Here is a 22788-nt window from a genome sequence, read left to right as displayed (position 1 = left end):
AAAGATCTGATATCCTGATATTTTCCAACTCCAAGACCCCTGGAGGGTTCTCAAGGGGAAATAAAAGATTGAAAACATGAATGCAAGACTTAGTAGTGATGCTGTTCCTCCAGTGACAGGAGCAATCCTTCACACCATAATCCTTCACCTAAAGCACTGAGAAGGGACAACTCCGTGGCCTCATTTGACCGTGCAGCCAAGTGGACAAGGCACATGGCAAAATGCTGAAGGAAAGGGAGGCCAGACTGCCAGTGCTCTCGGTGACTATCACTGAGGAGTGCTTCCTTCAGGAAGCAGAGACGTCGGCTGAGCACAAAAGGCTTGCAGAGTAACACGTGAGAGAAGCCGTGCACTGGTTTATTTAGGCTATTCCTTTTTTTTTGTTGTTGTTCCTGTCTCCAGTCTATGGACTTCCTAGCCGGTCTTTTCTTTGGACATTTGTGATTTGTTTCCAGAGAGTTTCTGGAGCTGTGCTAAGACAGCAGGCTCATACAAGTCATTTTAAATAGCACTGGTGAGAAGGTAAATGGTTCAGGAGAACCCTTGCTAACTTTATATGGAGGAGAATAGCATCCAGGGGTCCTGTGTTTGGAGCAACACCCTTGCCTTCCCCTCCTTCTCATCTCTACCAGCGGATACTGGAGAGACAGCCAAAGCAAACACAACACATGGGAAATAGTCTGCAAACCCAAAACAAAAGAGATTTTCTTTTATCAGCTGTTTCCTGTTGTCAAAGAATAAATTATTGCTTCAACTGTGTGGATTTTTTTAGTGCAGTGTGAATAAAAATGTGGTAAGTTATCGACTTTTTAAACAGAATAGAATTTTATTCCATGTATTAAAATAATCCTGCTATTAAAATCATAGATTTTACATCTATTTGCTCCTACTGCACTCCCTCTCTTCTCTGGTGCATGGGATAAAAAATACAAGTCAGTAGCTTAGCAGTTTAGGCAAAAAAAAAAAAAGCTTTAAATGATCTTAAAGCGGTGACACGTGGCTCATTGCACTGAGCTTGTTCTGCTTTGCTGCCAGGACCGGTGAGGATGCAGGGTGACCCACTGCACTGCCTGAAATCCCCAACTGCTGTGCACTGTGTGCTCCTGCAGAACAGGTCACCCCCAGCTCAGGGGGTGAGCTAAAAAACCGAAAATAGCCTCTTTTCTGATAATGCAGGCCTCTGCTCATGCAGGCAACACTCTGGCATCTCAGATAAGATGTACATGGCCTCCTCTGGCTGCGCTGGCTGCGTCAGGACAGGAGGAAGGGCTCTGCAGTGCTTTGCCTTATATGCCGGTGCTGCCGTCTGTGCCTTTCCCTGGGAGATTATCAGTGCATTCAGACAGATGTGATGAAACCTGACTGCTGGGATGAGGGCTGTGAAGCATAGTGCGTTTGTCTTTTTCATTGCAGTGCCGTGAGGAGCGAGGGCTCCTTGGGACTGGAGCACATCCCATGCAGGTCCTGGCTTCTGGAGCACTTGCAGGGGTGCAGATATATGGGTGAATGATGGAGTTATAGAAAACCTCAATTTGTAAGACCTCTTCAAGAATCACCGAGTCTAGCTCCTGGAAGACAGACTGCCATGCTCACCTGTTCTTGTGACTATGTGCTGTTCATGTGACTATGGTGCTCAGGTACAGATACCCCACCCAACCTCTCTGCCTGGGGAAAGGCAATTCTCCGGGCTGCTGGCTCATTTCCTCGTGAGAAATGGTACAGGCCAGTTACGTGAGCGTATAATAGGTATATTCCAGAGTCAGAAAAACTGTGGGCAACCAGGGATAGACACTGCCTTCCTCCAGTAATCAGGTCAGCCCTGAACCCTGGGATTATGTGCTTTACCTCCAGAAATGATACTAATTAGAAAACTCTCCAGCAGGCAGAATTTCCTGCTTCTCTAGCAGCTCCTCCTCCGTGTTTCACTGGGCATGCTGAGAGCAGATGCCAGCACGGTGTATCCTTGTGGGACTGCTGTGCCTTCATGGGGAATACACTGGAAGGTGCCACAGCTGTGCAAAGTACGTCTCACCTGTGCTGCTTCAGTGGCTGTCTCTCGGTTCAGAGCCTGCTGTGGATCATGCTGCATTTCAGAGCTGCAGAATATCCTGGACAAGATGTTTTAATGTATGCTGTCACTTGGATTTAGCCAAGGGATTTAGCATATGTTTGCATACATGATTCTAAATTCCAGTGTAAATAAGGCATAGATATGAGCTGATAGCCATGTTCTAGGATAAAATATGACTAGAAACACTGGTCGTTGTAAGATTTGACAATTATATACTCTGGCAAGCACGAGTTAGGACACTGCCAACCTGCCTGAAGTGCTAGCAGCAGATAAACCTGGATCAGGCCCTCGCTTCTGGAGCGTTTACAAAGCAGTAAGCTATTTATGTGGAACAACTTACTCTTCATCACAAAAAACAAGCAACCAAATCTCTTTGGTGATGGGCATCACATGCTGTCTTCTGCCAAATCTTTGGGGGTCGGAATACCAATGTGTGTGGCTCCAGTGGCATTAAATAAACAGAACTGTACCCATTCACACCACACCCATGGGCCCACCAATCCACAGGGCTGCAACCCCAGTGCTCTGTGCAATACATGAAGCCAGGTAAATATGCAGGAAAGCTCTTTGTAGGCACTATGCATCAACGGCCCAAGGGTAGAGGAGCTTTTACTAGATCAACTAAAGAAGAGAACTTTCTCCCTTCCTTCCCTAACTCAGCCATGATGCTTCCTTCTCTTGTCATGCCTGAAATCCCATGTTGAAAAAGGAATCTCTTGTAAAATATTTATGAATTTTGTATATGTAATTTTTAGGTTTTTTTTTCCCCCAGGAGACGTGTCGTCAATTGTGTGGACCCACATAAAACATTTCAGGGAGCAGAAAGCTGAAGGTGAGAATGTGTCTTGTCTTGAGGTATTAGATGCGTTGATCATATTTATCACTTCACAGCACAGAGAAGAAATGCTAAGTAACAATTCTTATTTTCATAATAAGGGAATGTCTAGACTCTTCTTTCTAGTCTTGAATCTAATAATATAACATCAGCTGCTTGTTCTTGGCAGTTAAGTCCTCCCCTGAAAAAACATATTTATAGCTCTGTAATCTCTTAAAAAACAGTGGGACAAACAAGTTATCAAATCAGCCTGAATGCTGTGGTTTTAACTGGGAATTCTTTCATTCAAATGAGAATACAAAGTGATTTTTGGCTCTCCTGCCTTGATCAGTTCTATGTGGATGGTGCAGGACACTAGGGACACAGTGTGCTCAGGATGGAGCTTGGGAAACTTGCAAAAATGTGAAGTAAGAGCTAGAATCTCCTTCCTTCCTTTCTTGAGCCATGTTTTCATTTCAAATACAGTATTATACTTTCTCAACTGGGTGCTTAGAGTCTGGTTTAAAATATGATCATTCACACAAAGCACTTTATTTCCCATGTAACACTGTGTAGCAATAGTGATTGAGAATTTGTGTCTCCCAGGCATGGGGTAAATGAGCACAAATAAAGCATCTCACTACTGCTGTTCAAAGATGTGGCCTTTTATTTTCAGAAGGGTAGAGTGTCACATCATTTTTTTTAGCATCTTCATTTGGCAAAATTACTGCAAGCAAAATTCAGGAAGGCTTTTGGGTCAGGGGTAGGATTGGCCCTAACACTCTGATGGACTCGTGCATCAGCTGCCACAAAATACTTCCACTTAACTCAAATATAGGTGCTGCTGGCAGCACATAAATGATACATCTCAAGACTCTGTTCTGGGCAAGGTCAACTTGACAAATGAACTGATTCTTCATGAAATCTAAATACTAATTAGGAAGAAAGGAAATTAATATTTCAGGCCATCTCAGATATAATATGCAAAAATTGGTATACCAGGCAAAACTTTGAGGTCTCAGTTATGGATTCACAGTGGAGAGCAATTTGACATACCTTGTCTCCTTTCCTTACTCACACCCCAGTTCTTCTAAAACATTGCTGCTCTCCCTCCTTCTTGGCAGGCAGGGAATGAAGCTCTCCTCAGCCAATGTCTTCCTTGGCTTTCCACTTCTTTTGCAGATCCTTTCATCCTAATTCATCTCCACATAAGCTGAAACAAGAGAAAAAAACACAATGATCCGTTAGCTCTTGGGTCAAAAACAAGTATTTGGTAGCATGTTTCCAAGTTCCTCCAAGAGGCAAATAAATGCCCCACTGACTTCTCTTTTTCTCCACCATATTTACTGACCAGACAATACTTCATGGCTATTGAAAACTGGTAATTAAGAAAGAGACAGGTCAGCTCACCTGCTGCTTTCTACACATCATCTTGAGGGCATTGGAAGGGGATGCTTTCAGATAGAAGCTTCCTTTAGCATGGAGAGGACAGGACTGGAAGGGTGAGGCCTTTTCAGCATTGGATGTATTTTGCCAGAGGTCGTACTGCTTCTCTCTCAGTCTCATACTGTGGCTCTTTATTTTTAGTCTGGTTGTTGGCGATGGGCAATCTTGATTGCAGTCTCTCAGAGTACTGCTTTAGGTGACATTCATCTGGAGAATGTTGAAACATAAGGGAAATAATTTTAAGCAGCAGCTGCAAGACATTTTTCACCCCAAAGGACACAGAAAAACCAGCACAACTTTGAGCCATGAGAGTTCAGCTGAGGATAGGAGCCAACCTCTTCATCAAGCTAGCATAAATCCCACAAGCAGACAGATCTGTGCAATTTCTGAGCAAATATAGTTAGTCTTGATCTGCTACCTGAAGAGTGGATTTGGACTGGGATCAGCTCATACTGACCTTGTCTGAGTTTGCCCTCTGGGGCTGAGTAGCCTCCCAAAGCCGTGGTGGCTCTCCTAAGCCCGTAGCCCCAGTGCACAGGGAGCTGTGGCATCCTCCTTGGGGCTGAGATGGAGAGGTGCCACCCAAATACCCACTTACACCAGGTTTTGAACCTGTCAGTCCGTTCATCTCAGGGCTGTTATTTTTCAGAGGGCCAGACGTGTATTTACACACATATACACATCAGCGTTTTCTGTAACCCAGCATTTAAAGGATGCAAGACTTTAAATGAACCCAGAACTAAATCTGACATAATAAGCCATTCTCACACTCAGAAACATTAAAAGCATGCATTAGAATATGCATGAAGCTGTTTGTGCTGTGGAAAGTGAAGCTTAGGCTGCACCAGTCTCTGCACTTTTTTGCACTTTCACACGGGCATTTGGGCTGCACATGCATCACTCTGAACCATTGTAGGATTCTTTCCTGCTTGTTGGTATCAGCTGCAGTAGAACTTTGAGCACTGGGGTGGAATGCCAGGCAAAGGCATTGGAGCTTTACTGGCACTCAGACAACCTTGTCTCTGTCTCCCTTAAAGCAGTCAGGTCCCAGCCTGAGCTGAAGCATCTCTGTGCAAGCAAGCACAGGTTCAAAGTGCAAATAAATACATGCTTGAGGGCTCCCTGTGGGAATGGAAGGTGAGAAAAAACAAAGGTAGAGACTTGGTAAACATACTCAGCCCGTCTGGAAGGAAGAACAGGTTTGCATGGGATGGGGAGTTGGGAGAACGTATCACCACTCTGCTTTCTGAACTCTGGCAAGTCATCTGGGCATCCAGCCTTCTTGCAGACAAAAAGGATAGATCTCATTGAGATGGGAAGGAGATCCATTTACTTAATATTTGTTAAGTGTTTTTACTTAGGTGTAGCCTAATTCAGTCATCTCTGCTCCCAGGCTTTCACAGATGTGCAGAAGGAAGACAGTGTAAATGCCAGTGAATAAAAAGCTACTCCTCTCATGTAAATTCTGGACTCTTCCTCTGAATCTTATGTGGTGTCTGTATGTATATTCACACACGCACATGCAACACATTCATGCGTAAGTATCCAATCTCCAAGTAGCAGGCAGGTGGCATCGAAAGGACAGTGAGAAACTGGGGAGAGAAGTGCTCCTGCTTTCAGTAAAATAAGGCTTCTATGGGGTGAAGAGGGGTATTTTCACTTTTCCCATATGTAGGTCCATTCAGAAAAGCACAAAAGAAGAGTGTTCATCCAAGACAAGCACATTTTTCTACAGAGGCAGATGGGTCTTGTTATGCAATTCCTTTTATGATGGAGGCCCCAGCGTGAAGACATTTGGGGACTCCAGGTCCTTTGAGGGAGAGAGAGAGATTTCCTGATCAGACCAACAAGGGTTCCCTGTTGCATTTGGATGTTGACTGTGAAAAGCAAAGTGAGTGAAGTTTTGCTTTGCTTGACTGAGCTTTACCATACCAGTTATTGTTTTGAGAAGTGAAGAGATACCTACTACATCTCCTGGGAAAGTGGGAAGCAGCTTGCTTTGGAAGAGACTGCTATTGCAGCGAAGTCCTCAGCACAGCTCTCTATTTTCGGCTCTATGTATTCACGTCTGCTTGAACTTCCTCTGCAATAACAGCTTTGTGATTAAATGACTGGAATAAATGTTTTCTGAGCATCTGGGGATGGGTACAAATGTAATTTTTTATTTGTTGATAGATAGTGGGGTAGCTATTGATTTATATATGATATTAAATACTCTGGAGCAGGGAAGTGAAATATTATTAGTATTTTAAAAGAGAAAATGGTTACCTTGTTTTCTGCTTTTAAGCACCTGTGAGCAGTGCTATTCTGTTAACATTAGACCATTTGAATGCTTTGAATTATTTAGGGATTTTCAGTACAGACTGATGAAATGTAAAAGCTTTCCTAAGATAAATCAAATTTGTTAAAAAACCCTACATGTTCTTCCTTGCAGTCCTTTATTGTTACTCATCTGTGGTACTTGCCTAAAGGAAATACAGCCAAGCAGGGAGTTCAATTAAGAAATCTATCTGTCTGCTTACCTATGTATCTGTTTGTCTCTCATTCTTACTCTGAGGATAATATTACAATTGCTAGACATTACATTTTTATAATCTTTATTTCAAGCGAGGCTCTCGTAAGCATCCTATTTCAGGCAGAATAGATAATTATCCCTGTTACAGCAGAGTGCTAGCTCTATAAAGAGACAGATGAGAGAATTCAATTAGCACCTGAGCGAGTCCCTATGGAGCAGAAGCAATGAGGACCAAGGAGGGACTCATCCGTGTGGGTTTTCTGCTGCCAAACAGCAGCCCAGCTCTTGTAGTCACTCCTTTGGTGGAGAAGCTAAGAAGGTCACTATTCTCTACTTTGTCCCTTATTTTCTCAAAACCTGTAGGGACAGGATGTTGCTGAAACCTCAGCGTTCTGTCAGTGCACCTGAAAACAAAAGGATTCTTGTGTTACCAGTGAGGACCAGTGGGTAGATGCTCAACTGGGCTCTTTGTGAAGAGACATAGCCTGAAAATGGATTGATAACCCTGGAGGAAGACAAGGAAGAGATCTGTCAAGGAACATGCTTGCCCCATCCCATCCCATCCCATCCCATCCCATCCCATCCCATCCCATCCCATCCCATCCCATCCCATCCTATCCCATCCTATCCTATCCTATCCTATCCTATCCTATCCTATCCTATCCTATCCTATCCTATCCTATCCTATCCTATCCTATCCTATCCTATCCTATCCCATCCCATCCCATCCCATCCCTTCCCTTCCCATCCCATTCCATCCCATCCCATCCTATCTCATCCCATCAAAACAAGGTGCAGAAAAGCCTCTGACCTCCTCAGGGACACTCTGTGACCAGTAGGAGAGGTAGGAGGTGAAGCCAGGGATCTCCAGCACATTCTTTCTTCATCATACAATCCTCACTGCTCACCCCAGGGCCTCAGGAAACCTTTCTTCATCCTTCTTGGCTGTTCCCCTCTGCAGCATTTATTTCCAGAATTGCTATAACTCCTTCTAGCAGGGGTTTTCCCCCTGTTGTTTTTTGTTTGTTTGTTTGTTTTTCCTTTCTGTCTTTTCTAGATTTTCCACATGGCAGCTATGGTTCACCACAGAGCTCGCTTTGTTGGAAACCTTTTGCAATATTTTATCTTTTTTGTTGCTGCAAAACAAAATGCTTCTCATGGGTATGTTTCAAATACATCGCTGATGCATTCCAAGGTGGAACGGGAGACATTTCTCTCTGCATGGCATATTAGCATTGACAGATAGGGGCTGTAACTGCCTATCAACATGAGTGTGCCAGAGCTGTCCTCCTGGACAGTATTAATGTTCAGTAAGGCCTCTTTTCATCCCTTTCAGCTTTCTCCTCAGGCCTTCAATTAGAGTTGTTCAATACTTTTTTTTTTTTTTTTTTTTTTTTTGTTAGAGAGTGGACTATCAAATACACACAGGTCTCTAAACCCAAAATGTTTGTTTTCGATGGACAACATTCACTGTTTCTCAAAGGGGGGAGAAATCACTGGAGTCAGAGCTGAGATGAACTGAATGCCTCTCAATTTGAAATAAGAATACCTGCAAAGTTTAAACAACTTGTTTTAAGGCCCTACCTGTGCTCCTATTCCCATCATTTTTTCAAATTGGTGAGGACAGGCACGGCTGTTCAGGTTGAAGATGGGCACATTGCTATTCATGTCCTGCCCAACCCGCCCAGCCATCAGGCCCACAGCCCAAATTACCTTGTGTCAGTAACCACAGTGAACAACTTAGACCATTATACTTGGCAAAAATACATTTTTGTCCAAGGGCTGCGAGACATAGCCAGGAAGCTACACGCCACGGTGCACAGGAATCGAGGCACTGTAGATGGAATGATCCAATACTCAAGGTAACTTGGCTGTGAGCAGCTCACGAAGGAAAGATGAATGCACAAATGTTCATGAAAATCGTGAAGTTGGCAATTACAAACCAAGGGATTCAAGGCAGTCGTGTGTCTCTCGTAGATCACTTGTAACCAAATTATAGGGCTATAACAAGCTGAAAATTTGCTTGCTCATTCAACTCCTAAATACAACCTTAATGTTGTGTTTTCATCACTGAATCAGAAACAGCAGCCAACACTATCAGTTTCTTTAATATGTTAGCACACCATGGGCTAGACAACTCCAGGAAATGTTCAGAACAAGATCTGTCCCCAATTTTATCTCAAAATTTTGGCAAAATGTAGAAAAACACTGCAGTGAAAAAATGTTCTGTAGGAGTAAAGAGGGAAAGAACTTTGGAATTACGTTCAAAAAAACCCTTTGTGCAAATGTTACCCATCCAGAGGTAAGATTTCCATCAACTTTTCCGTGGAATTTCATTTCTTTTAAAAGTCATAATAGTACGTAATTCTTCTTCCAATATAATGCAGCCAATATAAAGCAATGCCGAGAAACTGTGTAATATTTGAAATACAATTTCTGCCTGTCTAGCTAGTAAGCAACTCCTCTGCAAACAAATAACTTCTGTATCTGCACTGCACAAAAGGTCTCTGTGTGTTTTGATTCAAACTTTTTCCATCTTAACCTTCCCTTTGGTTTGCAAATCAGAGATATTGATGTTTTCCATTTTCTATCTTTTCTCTTGTTTTAAAGGTACATCAACAGAAAAAAAAAAATAGTCAGCTCCCTTAACATATAGCGCAGCTCCATCTCTGATCCAAGTTCATTAATAAAAAATAAAGATTTGTGATTATTGCAGATGAGTGCCTAACAATATCTTGTATGTGCTACTTTTGCACGTAATTAGGAATACATTTCTCACATCTTGTTTCTTACAGACGCAAATAAAGTTCACTTCCTCCCCTCCCCAAAACATTTGGGAGTATACTTTCTTTGCACGTACTTTTGCTTTTTTTTTTTTCCAATATCTTACATTCCTTTGACCCAAATACTCTCCAGAAAGACATTATGTCTAAGGTCAATGAAACAGAAAAATGAAACCCTGAGAGCAACCACAGAAAGTGCCTTTATACTCACCACTTCTTCCAGCAGCAATGGTTAAGTTTAGCAGCAATCTATTATTAAACAGACTGGGACACTTCAGTCTGGAGGGAGATGGCCGGGGCCAAGGTGGGCAGCGTGCTGTACAACCACAAATGGCTGGGAAAGACATAAACAGAATTGCTGTTTGCTATTCCTGACAGTGGAAGTGGATACCCGATGAATTAATCAAGGAGGAGATTTAAAACAAATTGGAAGAAATCACCAGCACAGTCTTGCCCCAGAAGTCGTTGCTGCGAGATACTTAGGTGGCAAAAGTATAAACAAGTTTGAAAGTTTATTGCATAAGTTCAGGGGGAAGATTGGTTAAACAGAAACATACCCATGAATGTCGTAGAGAAGACACAACATAATGTCTTATAGCACAGTAGGGTTATTTACTATTTCTCATGTTTCTCACTGCCCAATATCTTGCTTAATTGTATTTTATTTTCAGTCAGCCAGGCAATAAATTTAAAACAAAAAGATGTAATTGAGGCATGGCACTGACAGCTAGAGGGGTGCTGGGAAGGCCAAAAGCAACACACAATCCAACTGTGATCAGGCAGGCTGAGATCAGAATAGACTCTTGAGGGATGTTAAAGACAACGTTATGAAGACATCCTTCAGCTCGAATTGTCAGAAGCTGGAAGTCTCTGCCTGGGGAAGGATGAGCTTGAATTTGCCCTTTTCTTGCACATTTCCTGAAGCATCTGCTCACGCCAGCAGCCAGACAGCTTTCTGGATGATTTGGCCTGACCCCACTGGATGTTGCGTGGGTTTCTATCCAAACGATCAGCAGTGAAGTGGCATTTGGATCACCCTGAAAACAAATGCGATGCTGAAAGATGGTGAAACACAGAGGTAGGTGACGGCCCTCCCCCAGAGCAGCTTGTTTGCAGGCTGGGAAGGACAGCAGCACATCGCCATGTGCATCGCAAGCCTGGTCAAGGAACTCCACAAAAATCTCAGTTTACCTTTTTTTGGAGCTTTTAGTGGAAAGTTTTAGCTGCAAGAATTATACGAAGGTGATGAGAGTAGCTACAGCTGTGTCAAACCTTTGTGAAAAAGCTCTCTTTAGAGACACCTTTCATGTAAAATGGCTGTAAGAGACATTAAATCTGTCCCAGCGCTCCAAAAAAGGGGCAGGCCATGTATTTTTTAGGATTTGGACTGCTCCACGCTGCAGAGACTGAGCAGTGTTGTTTTCAGGGGTGTTGCTGTGGGAAAAAAAAGAGCAAAGGTGTACCAGGAATAGCAGTGCCAACCAGCAGAAGAATGCTGCATGTTTTTGGAAGATACCAGAGCTTTCAGCCAAGACCAAAAGAGGGTTGAGTGCAGGATAAGGAAATAAGTTGTATTTTCAGTGCTAGTCTCCTCCTGTGCTTAAGGAAGCTGGGTTTTGTGCAGCCTTCCCAATAATCAGAATTTCAGGAGAGATGCCTGACTGCATTGTGAGAAGAGCCTGAATTCCCATTAACCATGCAGCCTAGAGGGATAGCAAAGCATTTTAGAGAAACCATTGAGGTATGTGAGGTGGCCCCAGCCAATTGCATGAAATACAGTGCGCTGATTGCAAGGAGATCTGCCTTTTGTTTCACAGTGCCTGAGCTTCCAGTGGCAAAAGGGAGATGCTCAGTACAGCATCAAGTTGCAATAAGAAATACTGTTTTGCAAGCAAAGTGGCATTTGTGCATTTTTCAACACACACAATTCTCTGCGTGCACCACTGCAGATTGCTGTATAGCAAATGCATCTCACAGAGGTGAGGGAGGGAGTGCTTAAAAAAGGTAAGTCCCAAAAAGCAGTGGTTTCAGGAGCTCTGCCATGTGAGTCATTTTTTTTTCCCCTGCAAACAGAAAGGGAAAAAAAAAGCCCTCCTTGGCTTTGTAACTGAGACAGTCACTGTCTCCCTACTTCTGGGCTTCTCGTCTTTCCTTCTCATGTATAATGGGAAAGCATGTTAGGCCCAGAGCTCAGACGTGGGAGTCTGTGAGCGGCAGCTCCGAGACGGTAAGCGGAGGTGACAAGTTCCTGGCAATATTAAACATTAACACTGAATATTTTGTTGGTATTTAACTCCAGGACGTTTCATGTTCCCGAGCAGAGGCAGAACATCCCCTCACCCCCTCCGCTTTGTTCTTCCCTCCTGTGCTCTGTACGTGCAGCAGGCAGGGATGTGAGGTGCCAGCTCCTGCGAGGCTGAGATGGCTTCATACACACAGAGAGAGCGGGTGAGCTGATGGGTGGGGGCAGGATCTAATTCTGTGCTATGCTCAGACTGGGACTGGGAGATGGGGAACCTGTGTACCAGGTGGGCATGCTTAGGTGCTGTGCTCGCTTTCTGCTGCCTGATAGCATCCAGGGAGCCAGTTGGTGTGTGTCAAAGGAGAAAGATACATGCAAATCTCAACTGAGGATTTCCAGCTGCAGGTGGGAAACAAGGATGGCCTGAATAGCACCGCATCGCTTACTCACCAGAATTCATAGGCACCTGGGACCTGGGGACACGTAGATCTGGGGTCTTTTTACAAGTCTTATGAGGACTGAGATTGTTCATTCTGGAGAAGAGGAGGCTCAGGGGAGACAGCTTTAGGACATGAGGGAATGGCCCCAAGTTTTGCCAGAGGAGATTCAGGTTGGATATGAGGAAGAATTTCTTCTCAGAGAGAGCAGTGAGGCAGTGGCACAGGCTGCCCAGGGAGGTGGTGCAGTCACCGTCCCTGGAGGTGTTGAAGAACCGTGTGGATGTGGCACTGAGGGATGTGATCAGTGGGCATGGTGGGGATGGGTTGGTGGTTGGACTAGAGGGTCTTAGAGGACTTTTCCAGCTTTAATGATTCTATGTCTCTACCTCATCTGCTCCCTGGCTGCATAAGAAACCTCTGTCCTCTGATATCCTTCCTGCAGGGCCTGCTGTCCACCTAAGGACATTGTGTGCTTTATGTGAGATACACTTCTGCTTCACCAGCAACATTTGCAGGGTGTCTATGCTCGGCTTCTGGGGTCAGTGACTCAAGAATCATGAGCCAGAGCAAGTTCCAGCTTGATGAACAAGGCTGATTTACATCTGACTGTGCAGCACATGTTAAAATGGATGCACCAGAGTTTGCATCAACTTTTAAGCCAGCTGGTTCTGAAAGCCCATGTCTAAAAGTTGTTAATCCATTTATGTCTCCAGCTTGTGCACATCCAATATGTGCCCCTAGGATCTTGTGTGAGTTGCCTTTAGGCAAAGAGCAGAATGGTATCTTCCCAGTTTGCACATCTCAGTTGTTCATGGTGTACACAAGCAATGTTTCTTAAGCTCCTGAGACATGTGGCAAGAAGGTGGGGTGAGGAAAAAGTGTCCTGACATGGTGTGCTGTGCACAGTGTGTATTTTCACTGTGAACAGAGCTTAGCACAGCCTGATTTACATTGCCTCTGCACTGGCAACTGTGCAGCTCCAGCTGGAAGACGCTGCTCACAGCCCGGGGCTGTGTTGCTGCAGCCAGGATCCAGCCCACTGCATGCAGCATCTTCTCCAGCTTGCCTGCTGTGGTCTTTAATTCACCTTTCCATTTGCACTGTTGTAAATCAAGATTAACCCCATTAAGTCAATGGGCGCACACTGGCATAAAAGCAGTGTAAGTGGGAGGCAAACCAGATCCAGCCTCTTTATGGCAGTGTTACCTGATTATTTACTATGCTGTTAAGTAGCAAGTGCTATCCATTGCAAACTTAATAGCAAACAGAAATGTGGTACTGCTGAGATACACAGCAATTTACTGTTATTATTTGTACATTTTACAACATTTTAAGGGAAATCTTTTTTTTAATTTTATTTTAAGTAGGTGTGTTTGTGCTGTCTCTTGAATACAAAAGCTCGTTGTTACACTGTTTTGTTCCTCACAGATTTTGTCTTCTTGTTCCTTTTAGGGTATGAAGTCTGTTCTGAAAGCGAGGGAGACTTGGAGAAAAAAAGGCACAAAAACTCTGACCCTTTGAGGGAAGGCTGAGTGGTGGTGACACTGAGGGATGCCTGTGGCATGCTGGAGACAACAGGCACCTTTCTTGGCATATTTTGGTGGTGGCCACTGCCTAAATGAAAATGTGTGTGCCCTTTGGGTACTTGGCAAAAAGACAGGGACACAACAAATGCAGGCATGCAAATCAGTTTTCCTACCTCTTCGTTTTCTGTGGCTCTGTGACTTGCTGTGCTCATGCAGCAGGTCCTGGCTCCCTTGGTGCGCTGAGGACGGGGGACAGGATTCTGTGGTGTGAAGGGAGCAGCAAGAAGCTTGTCCCCAGTTTGAGTCGGGGGGATACTCCATGGTGGGGCAATGGGATGGCCTTCAATGGGAGGATGATGGGCAGCCATCCCCCTTGTTGCCTTTGGGGTTGAAGTGCTGGCAGGGACCGAGGAGCTGGCTGTGGGGATGAGTTCAGATCACTGAGAAACTGAGAACCTGTCTACATGGGGCACAGCTGTAAATAAATGGTGGTTGTTAACCCAGCAAGGGCTGGTGTGTCCATTAGCTCATGCTCAAAGTTGCACAGATCCACTAGTAAAGGGTTGAATCACTCAGATTCTTTCGAATTCACACACATTCTGAAAACATATCCTTTCTTTACTTTTTTTTTTTAACCCAACAACTGAGAGCGCAGCCTCTGAAACATCAGTGCTGCACCTCTGAGACCATAGGGCCGCTGTGTGTTCCTCTCCAGAGCACCTCCACTGCTGCCCAGCCGTGTGCTGAGCTGTACGGAGGAATGGGCTTGGTTAAAAATTAATGCAGATAACCACACAGACTGGTTTCCAGCTGCATCAGTCCACTGTGTGGGGGCCTGGAGAGAACAGAGCTGTTCTGCCCCTCAGCCTGCTTGCTGCTCCCTTGGTGCAAAGGAAATGTCACCCCTTTTAGGCAGTGTGTACCTTACAGTGACTCTTGCAGAAAACACGAGGTCAAATTCACAAGCTTTTCCTGTTTCCCTGTCTCTTCACTGTATGTTTGTCCATGGAGAGGATCATCTGCAGGCTAGCAGCCCTGTGCCTGCTTTCTAAAGCAAGAGAGGAGCGATGGCACAGGCCACCGTCTTGCCACTCATGCTCTGCCTCCTCAGACTCATTGTGCAAAGCTAACTGGGTCATTACTCTCGGTAGCAAGGTTGTTTTTCTTCCCCCTCAAGTAAAACTGGCTTTTATGTAAATAATTTTTGGACCAGCTGCACTGAACTAATTATCTGGGTCATTCAAATTTCTGCTTCTGGAAGTAATTATGGCCTTTGGGAGTATACTGTATAATACCGATTTATGATTGGAGACTGAGAGGCTTCCTTATCTGCATGAAGAGTATAAAGCAAAGTTAGCAAATCTTCCTTACATCCTCAGGGCCACAGAGCACTCTTCTCCTGTGCACAGAGCTCCCATTCGGCCTAATAAGCATCTCCCTTCTCCCCTGCTTCCGTGTGCACATACCAAGGACTCTTATTCTGGATATACATCCTCAGGCTCTCATCTGTCATTTGGGATGGTGCTCCAGCATCCCTATCTTCCCTTCTTTTCTTTTTTTTTTTTTTTCTGTTTGAAGCTTTGTACCCAATTAGTGGAGCAAAATAAGGAGGAAACTTTATAGAGAGGAGCAGAGATGAGCCTGCAGAAGTCTGGGTTCATGGACATCAGCCAGCCATGGGACTGCTCTGGGCTTGGCAAGGCTGCACCTCAGGGAGTGCAGAGATGCTGTGCAGCCACCCCAAGTTCTTGATCCCACCTGCTCTCACACTGAGGAAAGCTTGTGTTGCTCTGAGCATTGGGCTTCTGCTGAAAGTGAGGACCAAAAGTTCTGAGCTAAAGCAAAGTTGCACAAAAACAGGGCAGGAGAGGACAGTAGCCTAGAGAGAGACTGCATCAATTCACTGACCGAGCAGAAAGGGAATTAATTTTATATGTCTGCTTTATTTTAAAATTGAAATTACAAGATTCACATTGAATAGAACAACAGTAAAAACAAATCTGTACATCACTTGCCATAAAGATAAAAATGAATTACCAGATTCCTATGACTTCAAGTTTCTGGAGCCCATTCTCAGTCCATACCTTGTTTTTCATCTCAATGAGTTCATCCCTTTCTAACTACACCTAACAGAAATAAACCCCAAGGCAATAAAATGGGCATCACAGTGCTCTACTTCTTACGTGTCACAGCCTGCTACAGTTGTGGTCCAGTTTCACTCACTGAGCAGAAGGATCTGCCCGCTCTTTTGTGCTCCTCCTGGACCCAGTGCAATGGGTTCCTGGATGCAGTTGGGCACTGTCAGGTGTTGCTACAGTAAACACGATTAATGATAACAGCAAGCAATAATGCTTCCTAACTCAGAGAATGAACTGTTCCATTAACATGTCAAAATATTAAAAGTGGCATTAAATGAAAAAGAAACAAGAACTTGGTGTATGATGATCAGAGGTAGATCATGGATAACATTTTAAACTCATTTTTTCATTTTCTACTTTCCATGGTTAAAGATGGGGATGGAAAATGTAAATTTGCCACTAAGCACATGCTCTTTCATTTCTTTCAAAATTTTCCCTCTACATTACAACTCAAGCGAGTTTAAAAGCGCTTGGTATTTAAAAAACAACAACAACAACAACAACAACAAAACTTCTATTTCAAGAAAAGAAAAACCCCATCTGATCTGAACTGAGGATATGTGATTTTTATGATTCACCAGAAATGATGGAGAACAGCCCCTCTTTTGCTTTATCTTGATTTTTGGGACTGGCAGCATGCCAAAATCTCTTGCCTAAATGTAGAAAGCATCGTTAGTCATGAACATGGCTAGATGGGGAATAGCTCGAAAGTTAGGTGCTCCAGAGATCAGTACTGGACCAGATCTTATTTAACATTCTCACTAATGATCTAAGAGTCTATGTGCGCTCTATATTAATTGTATTCATTGATGCCACTCAGATTCAGAGGGGTTGTGAACCTCAGTGGGGAGAATGGGAGATTGGATAAATGGACAGAAAATTAACATCCTTTCAAATCGATCCAATTAAGGGTGTTCATTTCAAAAAAAATGCTAGCTAATAGAGCTGGGGAAAATAGCCCAAAATGTGATGTTAGCTAGAAGGAAATATTCAGCAGTTGTGTTCAAAGAATCACTGGATACTGGGTGGCAGAAAACCAGAAAGGAGCCTGGAGGGCTGGAAGTAAAGGCAAAATGCATCTTGTGCTTGGGCTGAAAAGTTCCTTCAAACCACTTCAAAAAGGAGTAGTACAATCTCATGGGCCACTCACTATTTGCTATAGGAGCACCAACTCAGGAGGTGACTAATGACTGTTAGATGGCACCAAAGAGGACTCTTATTTCCTTTTTTACACTTTTTACGTGCTTCTTTAATTTGTCTGCTGCTGGTCACAGTTAGGGACACCCAGCAAAAAAGAGGAGAAGCGCTGGAGATGAGTGGAAACGTGGAAGAGATCATCTGTGGCCAACAGCAGGGCAAATTACAAGAGCAAACTCTCAATTTTGGGAGCTGACAGGGCTGCAAGTAGAAACCTTACTCCCACATGTCCAGGACATTGCTGGAATCTTATAAAAGTAGAAATGATATTTCATTGGCTATGGTATGGAAAAACAACCCACCAGTTGCAGGTAACTGGCAAATGGGTCTAGTAGGTCTTCTTCTTGTCTAACCATTCTACCAGTTCCCTTCTGTCTTTGGTCTTGCTAGAAATCAATGAGCTCATCTAATCAATGAAGAACAGTACATACAGATTGAAGGGAGCTCTATGCAATTCTTTGAAGTTCCCAAATGTCAACTAAAGCATCATAAAACTTTTTCAAGAGAATTTATTGGCTCATCATTTATAATGGGACCACTACACAGTGTAAAAGACGCAGACCATAATGTCTGTAACAGATGTGTCTGGAGCATTTATGTGAGTCCTGTGGTAGAGCAATAATCAGTATTTATTAAGGATACATAAATGATAGCCAGGGACAAGGATCAGTTTTTCAGTGAGCCCAGAATGACTGCTCACTCAACTTTTCTTAGTTTTCATGCCTCCAGGACTGCTTAAACAGCTTTAAACAATCATAAAGTGAGGCTTTTTCCCCTCATTTATTATTTTTAAAATCTCAGTTACATCAAAAAGCCCTCCTCTTTCTTCTCTGGCACTTAAATCAAACCAAAACCTCCCCATGTCAAATGAGTTTCTGTAATTTTCCCCCCAAGCCCTGCCTTGATGAATAACCCTCAGAGGTGCCTCTGACAGTCACCTCCCTATCTCCTTCCCAGGAGCTGACCGCACAGACATCATTAGCACTGCTTGCCAGGAACCTCAGTTAAAACCTCCTTAAAACACTGCCAACATTCTTGCTCAGCAGCAGGACAGATGTGGGATAGGTGCCCACTCACATGGAAAGAGGCAGAAGTTGGGTGTGATGAGCTCCCAGTCACACTGAAAGCTCTCCTATCTCCAGGGCAGACTCTTCCTGCATCTGACCTGGTGCATAGATATTCCCAGTTAACCACTTCCATGACTCTGCCAGTCTCTTCCTCATCTTGCCCCAAAGATGGGCTGCCTGCTACCACCTCTGCCACAGCAAACGTTGGGATTGCACATCACAAGCTTTGCATGCCAGCCTTCTCCCCTGAATTTTGTCCTTTTCCAAAAAGCTAAGAGTGAGCCATGCACCAGAAAATGTAGGCAACCCTGTCTGAATAGAAAACTACTACAGCCAAATTCAGCAGAAGGAAGATAGCAATCCACCGTAGGGAACTTGCTTTAGCAGGGAGGGTGTTGGACTAGATGATCTCCAGAGATCCATTCCAAACCCTACGATTCTGTGATTCTGTTTGGACTTGAATTCACTGATCACTTGAAGTATCACTGTCTGCCAACCTGCAGAACGTGTCTGGATCTGGGACATGAAGTCCTCTGCCAGAGCCCTGCAGTGCTGCTCTTCGGGCAAATCCTCTTGTCTTTTTCCTCTGCAGGCGCTGCACTGCATGTGCAAAACTTACACTCCTACAGAGGGAATTGTGCCAGATATCTGCAAGGGCTGGGAGGAAATCTGAAGAGCTGCATTCTCCCCATGTCCTTTATCCACTGCTCTGCCTTCTGTTTTTCTGCAACAGTCATTGGGGACAGTTTTTAAATTGCAAGAGATCCTGAGATTGCTTAGAACTAGCAGTAGGCCTTTATCATCATTAATCTTTCATAAATCTTAAACCTAAAATAAATGGTGCGGCAGCTCTGAATGTCAGGAATCATGGGCTGTGGCAGTCCTGTTTACAGACATTGTATATGTGCCTTTAGGAATGTGGTTGGCAAATCTCCTCTATTATTTGTTCTGGCTGCACATTGTTTATACTTCTCTTCCTGTTTCTGGAAGCAGAAATTACTGTCTCAGTGGCGAGATAAAATATTTCTCTTACAAAAGAAAGCGCTGGTTGAAGAGAAGCACTTTCGTCATTTTCTTTTTTACGGCAAAGGAGAAGAGAGATTTCTGGGATCTCCCACATGAATATTTTATGAACTACCTGAGAAAGAGCTTAAGGGATGAATGGCTGAAAACAGGAGACAGCATGGTGTGGTGGACTAACTGCACCCCAGCTCTGGGCCAGCTCAGACCTGCATCCTTCCACCCACCCATGGCAGACCAGGTTGGGTTGAAATATTCTGCTCGTCTGCCCTTAGTTTATGCACCTAACTAATGATTCACCTAGGCCATATCCTTTAAATCCAAATTTCTCCTGAGGACACAGCTTACCGTGTCACGATTGTTCTTTGTGTTGGTACTGTATTTGTCCCTATGGCTGCCAGTTTCACCTATTGTGATACAGCGATTAAGGGAAGGTAAAGTGACCAGAAACTGCCTTCTCCCTGAGATCTGTGCATAGAAATTGGCACTGAAACAGCAGCTGAATGCCATGAAATTTGACAGAGGTCTTCTTGTTGTTTTTTCGTTTTGTCACCTCAAAGCCAAGGCCAACAGCACAGGGAAGCTGAAGGAGTGATTGTCACTGGAAAAACTGAAGTATTTGAAGATGGTCTGAAAGCAAGGAGTGCAGGTTGTGGCACAAGCATAACTTATCCATGTAATAAGCCAAGAGATACGCATTTGTAGAGCAAAGTTCTACGTATGCAGTCTCTCACTGTCTTCCTGATGTCAAAGGTGAAGCACACAGACTTCCCCTTCCTCGGCTCGTGCCCAGATGATAAGGCATGGCAGTGCACACGCAGCAGCCACTAACAGAGGCTATTTCAACCACTGTGTCAGGGAACCTGCTCTTTCCCCACTGTAAGAGGGGAAATGCTCACTTCTGGACCTCTTCCAGTGCCCGGAAAGCATCAGCACATCAGGCCAGACAAAAAGGCAGTAATTTACACCAAAAAAAGTCATCTGAACTTGCAGTTCAGATGCATCTTCCTTCTTCTCCCTCACTCTTCAGCCACACAGGAAATGTTGGGTGAGGAGCACAACAGTCCATACAAGGACTGGTGCATCTCCAGTGGGCAGGAAAGAGGGACAACCTGGGATCTTCCTCAGTTGGGTGGCTGGAAATGAATAGCTGCAGTCAGCATAGATGCCAGATGAACCATGATTTCCAAAGGAAATGCATGGGATGAAAACAGAGTAAAGTCAGACATAAAATTTCCATCACAGAGGACAAGATGCAACATTTCCTTCCTCAGCCTATCTCCTCTTACCAAATATGGGATCTATTTTGTCTTTATTTTAGTTGTTTCAACACTAAGTTCCTAAGACCAAGAGCTTGGAAAATAAACACCCCACCTCCTGGGAAATTTCCAATGGCAATCATTCCTTTGGTTTCCCAGTGCAGCCGGCCATGATTTTGGGATGACATCTACTCTAGTATCAGTGTTGTGGCTCTCCCGTTCTCCAACTGAGTTCTGATCGCAATGCCAGATCAAGTAGACCCAGAGCCAGCAGCTTCCCTGAAAATGCTCCTTCTGACTTCAAAGGACTTTGGGTCCGGCCTCACCCAGTGGTCAAACATTGGGCATACCAGGGCAACCAAAGCAACCTGTACTCAGATCCACAGCTACAGAGATAGTAGAGACACATGCCTAAAGCATTTGGACTTGAGTTGCCCCAAACAATGCTATGTATTGAGTGTCCTGCACACCTAATGCACAGATGCTTATTTAACCAGTGGAGATTATTGCAGGCTCAAACTGGAATAAGTAACCAGCAAGAGGCTCCTTGCCTCCAGAGACCACTGGAAACTGCCCTCTTGCTTGCTACACATCTGTCAGCTGCAGCAGGACGCAGCAGCAGGGTGCATGTGGGTTCCTGATGTGCTTCTGTGGCTGTGGAACAACAGTTACCTGTAAGGCTGCATACACTGTACCTTTAAATATACATATGCATAGAAATATACATATGTGCATATTCAGTTACATAAATAGCATCCCATACAGAAATGCTCTTGTGTAACAGTGAGGGGCATTGCAGATGCAGGTGCTTCAAGCTTGTTTGCATGAGCTAATAGATTGTACACGTTCATCAAATACATAATACTGCTGGGCTTGGTGATGTTTATGATTTTGAGGGGTACAAAAGGGAATTACAGTAAATCTGAAGATGTGTCCTTCTAGCTCTATCACAGAAGAGGCAGCAGTGGCTCCATAGCAGGCTTTAGACTCTGAAGAATTTGGCTCTAAGTCCCACTGGAGCCAAAATGTGGCAGATTGTCTTGTTTATTTATTTTCAGGATAGAAAGTTCTCTTTGAGTTTTCAGGGACCTTTTAGAGGGTGTTTGGGTCATTGGCAAGGAGAAAAAGAAACAAGTGGTAAAAAACAGTCGCCCTTTCACTCCCTGACTCTGACGTTAAAACTGTGGTGCATCAAAAATCGTGTCTGGTGTACAGCTGTGCACCAGGGAGCTTTATGCAGAGTTATTTTCCCTGGGGAAGATGTGGGGTTGGGGTTTAGGTCTGCATTGAAGTGCAGTCACAGGGAATGAGATATGCACATTGCATCATCGTACATTTTGGAATTTATGAAGATGAGGAAAAAGGAGGCAGTAAACGCAATGTGTGAAGACAAAGGCATGCTACATGTTTTAATTACTTTTTTTTTTTCACTGCAATGCACTTTTGTCTATGTCTGTGAAAAACTGTAGTGTGCAAGTGCTACCAGACATTGCTAGTAAAATTGCACAGTTGACTTTTTTTTCTTCTTCTTCTGTCAGAAGGAGTGATTTTTTCCACTTCTTTCCCATTACATTGAAATACTCCTTTTTCCTACGTTTTGCTGTTTTTTCTTGTGTCTGAGTATCAGCAAAATTCCATCAGCTTCCAAAGTTGACATAGGAGGACTGAATGGAACACGTTTCTTATTTAGGAGTGGCTTGTGTCTAAGGAAATGGTGTGTTTTGAAGGATGTGTCCACTGACCTGTTCAAATAAACTGGTTTAAACCTTAGTACAGAAAAGATGGCTCCTTTTAAACGTATGGTGGGCAGTGGGTCTCAAAGAATTAGCATGAGGAGGAGGGAGTGCTAATATGATTTTAGATCCAACAGATTTTCCTAGTGTGTTCTCCCCAGGAGAAATGTTGGATACCGGTCTGTGCATGAAGTCCAGGCCAGGAGTTGGGATACTTTTGCTCTGTTCCCAGTTGCCGCAACCCGCCATGCAAACCTGGCAAAGTCAATTAACCTCTCTCTTCATTTTTTTGTCTGCAAAAATGCAGATGCTTTTGAAAATGGATGAGTGTGCCAGACTCCAGGCACATTCGGGGAAATAACTGCCAACCTCAAGAACGAGCTTAAAAGTCTCAGAGTTGTGTTGAGATGTTTGTAAAGATCTCTGAGGCCCTCAGATGGAAGATGATCTGCAAATGAAGTATTTCAGTGACACCGCCTAATAAACACACACCCATTGATCCCCCTCCTCCCCTCATTTTCATTTCAAAGCAGTAAT

The 22788-nt window shown here is 44.0% G+C and overlaps 1 long non-coding RNA gene across 1 annotated transcript; it reads left to right on the top strand.

The window, feature by feature from the left end:
* The first annotated feature begins 1345 nt into the window (after nucleotides 1–1345).
* Nucleotides 1346–5925, top strand: LOC104911555 (uncharacterized). Its single transcript, XR_794001.3, has 3 exons — nucleotides 1346–1637; nucleotides 2844–2903; nucleotides 5725–5925. It is a non-coding gene; the product is annotated as an uncharacterized LOC104911555 (long non-coding RNA).
* The last annotated feature ends 16863 nt before the right edge of the window (nucleotides 5926–22788 follow it).

Source organism: Meleagris gallopavo, chromosome 6, assembly GCF_905368555.1.
Source record: "Meleagris gallopavo chromosome 6, MGAL_WU_HG_1.1, whole genome shotgun sequence".
NCBI lineage: Eukaryota > Metazoa > Chordata > Aves > Galliformes > Phasianidae > Meleagris > Meleagris gallopavo.
This window is presented reverse-complemented; position numbering and strand designations above follow the sequence as displayed.